This window comes from Stylophora pistillata, chromosome 2 (genome assembly GCF_964205215.1).
Source record: "Stylophora pistillata chromosome 2, jaStyPist1.2, whole genome shotgun sequence".
NCBI classification, from domain to species: domain Eukaryota; kingdom Metazoa; phylum Cnidaria; class Anthozoa; order Scleractinia; family Pocilloporidae; genus Stylophora; species Stylophora pistillata.
The window spans coordinates 52,276,927-52,286,094 of record NC_142520.1 but is presented as its reverse complement, the minus strand read 5'-3'; the positions used below and the strand labels follow the sequence as shown (position 1 = coordinate 52,286,094).

The window sequence follows — 9,168 nt, the reverse complement described above, 5'->3', positions numbered from 1 at the left end:
CTCAGATAATCGATCATTTGCTGCACAGAACGTGGAGTCAGTGAAAATACTAGAAAAATTGCTTATAATGAGTCTCTCATCTTTAATCATAACCGGCTCTCGGACGCAGAACTCGATAGCAACTTCATGTAAAAGAAGATGACTTCTATTTCTTATGGATCTCTATCTTTATTGAAGAGTTTTCGACAGGTTACATCCTTTGATTCTAAGTCTAGTTTACCAGCTGATTACATGGGTGTTGGGATTCTTGTTTCATCTCGTTCAAAAGATCCTCGGACGTGAAGCTCACAGATGAGCTCCAAACCATCACTGAGGGGTGGAATAATCCCCCGCCGTTCAACGGAACTTGGGGCTGATGACTCCATAAGCACCAAAGTTATCTTCTCTTCACTGGACACTGAGCCGGACCTTGAGTCGAAGTTACAGCCGGAATGGCTGCGGTCGATGTGCAACGTGTAACTAGTGCCCTGCCAAAAACGCGCGGTGCAATATCTTTCACCGAATATAATGTTTAGACTCTTTTAACTATCAATATTAATCACCTACAATTTTACAATTATCACTCGTACTCTAAACTTATATATTTTTACCTATAAAGTTTTAAGTACTTCTAATAATATACCTTTAATTATAGTTAATTTATAGTCTACCGTTTTATACATGAGCCTCTGGCTCGGGCAATTGGGCAACCATGCCTCACGTTAGACAATAAACTTTGATTGATTGATTGATTGATTGATTGATTGGTGCGATGAATACCGATGTGTCTTCGGATATTGTCGAACTCCATCTTCTTGCACACTCCAGACCCAGTAAAGGCGACAATGTTAAAGTCCTTGGATAGCTGCAGGTTGCTCGCCATAGGGTGGAGTGGGCTTTTAGGGACCTTATTTGGGACAGATCGAGGTGGTACAGATTCCATTTATGGAAGTTTTCGTTAACAGGAGCGTTGATCTTGAAGGGAAGGGACTGGAAAGTAGGCAGTTAACGAAATTTGTTGGCCCAGACTTCACCAAGGTCAACACAATACCAGACTCTCAAGTGAAGGCACAGAAGGCTGGATAACTTAAGAGCCAGTAAAAATAGATAGATAATAATCTTTAGACAGGGTGCGTTCTAACAGAAGTGGTTTCCAGAACGGCCCTGTAAGCACCCACCCAACCCACCCCCGCGGAGAACATCCATCACACAGTATACTCGTACGTGGGAAATTAACGTCTCCTACCCTAACCCTGCAGGAGACTTGACCTCCATTTATTCCTCCCTAGCCGAGAAGACTAGAATATCTAGCCATTTCTTTATGTTACAGAAAGGAAGCATATTCTTCTCAGTTATTTTAAGACCTTGAGTGTTGGTCCGGCCGAGGCTCGAACCTTCGACCTTCCGCACAATAGTCCAACGCTCTATCCATTGAGCTACCTGGGAGGTAGCACAAGTTGATTTTCTTGGTACATAGTAATCAATGTAGGATTTAGGGCGAAATGGGCGAGGTTCAGTAGGCCTTTGCTTGGAACAGGAATCTCCCTAAAAACAAATCTAAAATACCATAGAAGATATTGAATTTCAAGATTGTCGCCTTCATTTAAACTGATTCAAAGAAGAAATTGTAAAAGTGCAGAGCAGGAGGACTTAGATAAAATTGAACTTAGTTGAGATGCATTTAACAACGTTTTGATTATAGATTTCAACTGAAAATGTAGAGATCGATCGGTTATTAAACCATTATACTTGTCTACTAATGGCAAGTTTTCATTTGGGCTATATACAGAGAGTCATGCCGTTAACGGAATCTCTAAACTGTGAGCCAAAAGTGCCGCCTGTGCCGCCTGTGCGTCCTGGAGAGAATTTACCCTCGTCAGCAGCCACCTGAATTACCTTCAGAGAATGATACAAACCGTTTTGCTTTCAAACCGATAAAATGACCATGTAAAGGCTCTTAAATATTTGGCCTGAGGTAAATGAACTCACATCCGCTAACATATGTCGCATAGACCTGTAGAAGAGTAATAAAGGTATCGTCTCATTCTTTTAAGTTAAAACGACCTCGCTCTTGAGTTTAAAATACAAATAAAGTACGGTAAGTAAAAAATAAAAGGTAGGATAGATTTTTTCTGAATGACTTCTGTGTTAAGGAAGACTGTGATAAAAAAAAAACTATAATGACAAGAACGATAGAAACTCGCAGGGAAAGTAACAGCAAACAGGCTTAAGATTTCGATCAAGACGAAGAATCGTGGCGACCACATGTTGTCTGTGAGCTATTCGGTGAAATGGAATGGCTCACTCCTTTTGCTTGATTGTGAACATAAATTGGATTCCTCGAGAAAGAGCCAGCTGCAATACACGTGGTATGATATGTTTGAGAATTGGACACGATTCAACTATTGAAGTCAAGAACATTTGCGATTCTCTCTTTTCTTACTCGCACTCCGTCAACTTTGATAAGTGATGTTCGTTTGCTCAACTGGCAACTCCTAAATGTTCTCACCATTATGTTATTTAAATGATAGAAAAATAGCTTTAAATACTAAGGGAAACGTTTTTATCTAGTCAAAAGTTTAGTTAATTGATTGAACAACTCTGCCATGTTGAGCCGCAGATTAATTCATGATTATTCAACCGTTTAATGTGGACAAGCATCGCTTTTGGAAGCAAGTTCTTATTCATAAACTCGTGGGCAGATCACGTATCATAAGTGGAATATCAAGATAAACAGCAACAATAGGGCATTAAAGGTCTACAAGTTAAAACTAACGCAGGAAGAGACCGGGAAAAATAAGACCAAACGGAGTAATCAATATTCTTTTATTTTTAGGAGGGATCAAAGAGCCTTGCTTATGTGACAGCGAAGGTCCGTTCACTCGTGTGTATCCAACTGTTTTTGCTGACAACTCGTGTTTGCAGGGCATAAGTCTTATTTATTATCTAAGCAGGTACAAAGTATTATTAACATTCAGGCAAACACTTGTCAGCACGTTCCGTAATCTGAATGCTCCCTGGGATTCAATTTAACACAGAAGTAGATTATGGGGTCGAGATTCCTATCGCGTCAGCCAAAACTTATTAATAGAAATTTAGGATTATTTCTTAATTGCACTGGTTTACAACCACTCCCGATAGGCTATTTACAAGAACTTGAAGAAAACAACGAAGGTTGTCATTTGCACCTTTTAAATAAAAGAATCATGTGCTTGCTATCTTGTGAACAAAATGTCAAGGAGAAGTTTAAATATCGAATTGATATATTAAGTATTTTTCCATTGTAAGATCGACTAAGGGGTTATTTTTTAAAAGAAAGAAAGACTTTTCTAGAAGTTGTGAGCTTCATCATTTAAGCTTCGGGATTCTGTGAATCTGATGTAGAAAATAGTATTGTATGACCCATAGATTCGTTAACTCTTGAGTAATAAGATAGGTGAATGACAACCGTTTTGCAAATCTGATCACTCCTTCTTGAAACATCAAAATGGTTTGCACTCATTTATTATCTTTTTTAACGAAAGACATAAAGAGAGCCTCTCTTCGCTTCGTGTTCATGTGAAAAAACTGTGAAATAATGTTTCTTGTGGAGGATGTATGCTGCCCCTGAAACAGAACGCCAACGGGGATGCGTGGTGTAACGGTGAGATTGGTGGGCACAGATCAATTCCCTATCACTTTTAGTTTTGGAAACAGAATATTGATTTTACAGATAAAATATTGAGCCCAACTTGTTATTTTATGTACCTCGTCACCTCTAGCTTTGTACCACAATAAAATTGCGCCGAAATAAGCATAGAGGCTATGTATGCTTCAAAACCATCTCTACAAAAGGGACCTGTCATTACGAGAGGATTTTGGTTGTCGCGATGAAATTTACCCGATCTCTCCTAAGGCCCTTAAATATCATTATGATCACCCTCATTGGCAGTTAACTGGCAGTCAATTCTTTGTAGTCCCCTTTAAAGTATGTTGGCAACGACTGATCCACTCTCTGGTCCCTCTGAAAACCATTTGGCTCCCTCCCCCCCCCCCCCCCATACTCAGATTCTGAGTTACGCACTTGGTAGAACAGGAACAACAGTTTTATTTTTGTTCCTTTCATTTTTTTTCTCCTGAAATTTTATTTATTATGATGAATCAGGCATTTTAGTTTAGTCGCCATAAACTAAAACGCTTTGCTATCCCTTCAAAAGGAAAACGCTGTTCTTGTTCCATTTTGTATCAAGAAAAAAGAATCGTTCTTTTCCTGATTAAAGAAAATGAAGATTCTCTTTATGTTTTTCTTCATACAAATTCTGAATGGTTGGTGTCCTTCAAGCCTTTCAGACTACAGTTTGACGCACGCGCCATGATACCTTTGTCACGTGTCAATGAAGAGACCAGACATTATTTATTGTCAGGGGTGGTGGTGGAGGATTAATTTTTGGGTGAAAGGGTCACGTGGTTCTCAGGGGTAACGGAGGGGGTACCAGTCCTAGCTAACAGAGTATAAGGGGGGAGCTCTAGAAAACTGACTGCCAATGAGAGGAGTGGGGAGAGGGAATGAATAATACACAGTATGAGGGGATCAGGTAAACTTTATCATGAAACAACCAAAGTCGTCCGAAAAACCCCCTTCCCCTCGCTGGGTCGCTAAGCGTTTGTTTTCCTGATGTTTCGCGCTTTCAAAAAGAGGTTTGTCTCAGGAAAAGCGTGGGGGAGGGGAAGGTGGTATTCATTGCGAGGAGCACCCATGATGGATTATAGATAGTTGGACCTGTTAGTAGGAATTTACGTATGCACACGACGGAGCTGAGTAACTTGTACAAACTTCAGCATTGAACTTTCTTTGGTAAACACTGGTTATTGAAGGAGCGCAGAAATGATTAAGAGCTTGTAATCAAGAATGCACTCAATGCCCAGTTAAAGACCTCAGTCTTTATTAAAAAGTCTTCAAAAGATTACATCGTTACTTCCTAACTCTAGTTTACTGAAGGAATATTTGTTTGCTGGGAACCTCTTTATCTGCCGTTTTGAAGACCGTTTGGTGCTATTGCTGGTCACAGATGGGCGCCAAACCACCACTGAGTGGTGGAATGATCACTTGCTGTGCAACGGAACTTGGGGTTAATGGTATGGTAATAACCAAAGTTATCTTCACTGGACACTGCGCCGGACTTCCCGTTGAAGTTACAGCCGGAGGAGCTGCTGTCGATGTGCAAAATATTTGGGTCTTGATTCATGAAACTGTTCGCAGAAAAACGTGGGAAACTGCTTTTCCATTTCCCGGAGAATTGAAATATCTTCGAGTCGGTTCACGTCTTTCTTCATTTACTTTTGAGCACATACTCCATGGGGATCTCACACCACCCTTACGAAAACAGAAAAAGTTTCCAGGTATTTATGAGTCAGCTGATGATGAAATAATTACCAAACTTGAAGCCCTCGTAAAAAAAGTAAGTTTTTTCCTTTTTTCAAGTTCAACATTAATATAGCTCTGCCCTTGGGGTGGACAAAATAGTCTTCACTTTTTTGTGCTCAAACAGCAAAATCTGCCATTCTTATTTGATATGCGAGTTTAAAAGGCGAAGGGTTCACTAAAATGGTCGCTTTCTTTACATAAATTACAAGAACTTCATATATACAACCGCCACCAGTTTTATTGTGATAACTGGTAATAAGGAAGGTAATAAAGAAGGTGCTATTATTACGGAGAGGCAATTCAAAATATAATGATATCCATTACTTTCTTTCTCCCTCTCCCTCCCCCCTTCCGTGTTCCGTCCTCCAGCCCCCGCGTATTGCATCGTAACGTCTAACTGACAATCTAAGCAGCTGGATGCAACAAACGACCGTTGTAGATTAACTAGATACTCTTTTTTTCCAGTGTAAACACGTAACCATCAGGTTGACCAAATTCCCATTAGATATAATCACTATGATGGAGTTTTAAAAACAACACTTTAAGTGAGGTTTTCGAGATATCAGCTAAGTCAATCAAAGTCTATTACCATCGAAGGGAAATTAGGTGATCCAGGAAGACAGTCAAGCTGATAACGTCAAACTCGGGTTTGGATAAAACAAATTGATCTTAAGATAATGCAGCTGTCTTTTTCTCAAGGTATTCTACACTAAATTGGTAAATACTTCAAGGTCAGCCTATTCCAAAGAAGTTCACAAGGAAAGGAAAACCACAACTCAACATGTTGTCGCCAAGTTCCTCTGGAGTTATCTTAAGTCTCTTATCTAATTTTTCAGCAAATTTCTTTCATTCTTATTCTCAGTTCAACTGGATTCAGACAACAAGCATTCTTCAAACATTCCGTGTTCATTTCATCTGTAGCAACTTAAAAAAAATCAAGTTGGATCTCCGATTTTACATAATCCTCTAAATGACAAAAATAAGAAAACGCTCTTCAAAAAAATTTCAAAGAAAAAAGAAGAATTTTGATCGTCACGTTATGCATACTATATTAAACCTCAATATTTTCTTCAGCATATGAGTGAAAATTGTTCGAGTGCAATAAAGGGAAGCTGGCAGCCCCACTTCCAACCTCGGAAAGAAAACTGGCAGTTCCCCTCTCCTTCCCAGGAAAGAAAACTTGCGGCCTCCCTAGACCCTCCCCCCGCGATAAAAAATGACTGTACCCGTAGTTTTCATCTTTACCGATAGAAATCCAGGAGTCTTTTTTCACTTGTTAATACTTCTAGAAGCATCTCGCTTCTTTAAATTGCTTAACCAAGTGAATAACGGGTAAGGATGGATGGTTTGGGTAAACGGTAGAGTCTTGATTATCACTCAAGCTTCAAGAGCTGATTATTTAAACAAAGTTTAGCTGTTCTTTAGCAAAAATGCGTTCTGAGCCATCTTCTCTTTAGCAGAACCTCTTACCCGAAAAGTTATTTTTGCAAAAAAGGCCAAAACCGCCGAGAGCTAAAAGTGGAAGGACATGTCTTTAATGAAATTAACCCTCTTATGGCGGATCCCCGAGGCCCACTGCGATATTTGCTGAGCGTGGGAAAAATTGTTTGCAGATGTGTTGGATGAACATCTTCCGATGAAATCTCACCGTTTTCGGGATGTCCCTGGAAAATCAAAATTTATTACACCAGAAACAAGAAAAGCTATGTGGAAGAGAAATGCTCTCAAGCGTAAGTTTTATCAAACTCGATCAACAGATGACTGGGAGGCCTACAGATGCCAAAGAAACCGTGTGGTTGCTCTGCGTCGTCAATCTATTATAGATCATTTTGATCAGCTATGTTCTTCGCGAGCGGCTGATCCGAGGGTTTTCTGGAAATCCCTGCGGCCTTTAATGCATACCAGAAAACACAGGTCCGAGGACTTTATTGTTCTCAAAGAAAATGACAGAGTCATCAGGGACCAGAGTGAAGTTGCTGAAACCTTTAATGAGTACTTTATTAACATCACGAAGGATTTGATTATTCATGAACACAGTGCTTTCAGTGACTAGGCTCATTTAAAGAGAATTCCTGGGGTAAAGAATGAAGCAGCTGATGCATTTAGTTTGCAATTGACTAACCATCATGTTGTGAAAACGGTACTTGAAGATATCAAGGCAAACAAAGCACAGGAATACGACTTTTTTCTACCACAGGCTGTTAAAACTTCATCTGGCTCTATAGCAAAGCGTATAAGTGATCTAGTTAATACCATTATAACAACAGCACAGGTTCCGGATAACTGGAAACGAGGCCAAATTACACCACTTCACAAAATGGATAGTGCCTTAGACAACACAAATTTCAGACCGGTCATGGTATTGCCTGCTTTTGCAGGCAATACGGTGACAGGTCTGAAATTGAATTTTTAACAGTATTTGAGAAAATCATTCACATGCAGTTGACTGAGCATTTTGAATCAATATTTCATGACTATCTGTTTGCTTATCGCAAATTTCACAGTTGTCCCACGACTCTTTTAGCCGACCTTAACAGAGGACTGGAGAGCTGAACTTGACAACCCAAAACTATTGGAAAGGTAGTGATCGACCTTAGCAAAGCGTTGATTGCCTACCCCACAATCTGCTCCTTGAGAAACTTCATTTTTATGGACTTGAAAAAAGTTCCGTTTCACTCTTACGGAGTTACTTATTGTCCCGATATCAACGGGTTAAGGTGGGGAATACTTCCTCCACGTGGATGGGTGTGCATACCGGAGTACCACAAGGGTCATTACTAGGACCGCTATTGTTTAACATCTTCATGAATGACCTCATATTCGCGGTTGAGAATTGTAGACTTCTTAGTTATGCAGACGACATTAAACTCTATTTATCACACCATGATCCCCGAGCATTGGAGGAAGGCATAAACCGAGACTTAGCCAGTACAACACAATGGTTTCGACAGAATGGGATGGTAGCAAATCCAGACAGATATCAGGGTTTGGTGTTAGGAAACACTGATTGTGATTTCCAGTTAGAATACGCAGGGAGGTCAATACCTATTTAAAGTGAGATAAAATTATTAGGTGTAACATTGAATGACAAGCTGAAATTTGATGCTCATGTTGCATCAATCTATCGAAAGGTGGCGGGTCAGGTTAATACTTTAAATAGGCTCAAAAAAAGCCTGCCTCTTAAAACCAAGGAAGCACTTTATTGCGCATTTTTTTTACCTCACTTTGATTTAATGTAACCAGATATGGCACCACTGTGGGGAAAGGAATACAAAGAAAATGGAAAGCATAAATTAACGTGCACTTAGATATGTATATAAAGATAAGGGTATTTCATATGATGACTTGCTCGATTGTATCGGCTTGCACACGACACTGAAGAGTCGTAGGATTCAAGACATGTTGCTAACGGTCAATAACTGCTTTCTAATTAAGGCTCCCAGACCATTGCTGACTTAGTTAAACTAAGGAGGACTGATTACAGTTTAAGAGGCACTAACATGCTTTCCTTACCTAAGGTTAACATTACCAAGCATGGTCTGAAGTCATTTCGCTATTTTGCTGTTAAGACTTGGAACGCGCTACCAGATGCTATACGCGCAAAGGCTGGCACAAGAACGTTTCTTCACGATATCCGTCGCCTAGAATTTTAAGTTTTTAGTTTTTTGATCTCTGTTGGACTACACATGCATACAAATACATATTTAAATTTGCGATATCCTTTTTGTAATAATATTTTACTTAATGTGCATAATTCTTGATGTAGGTTGTAATTTTTTATTGAG

General features: G+C 39.6%; 1 pseudogene; it reads right to left on the bottom strand.

The window, feature by feature from the left end:
- Window positions 1-285: 285 nt before the first annotated feature.
- Window positions 286-7,442, bottom strand: LOC148740273 (uncharacterized; annotated as a pseudogene).
- Between the last annotated feature and the right edge of the window lie 1,726 nt (window positions 7,443-9,168).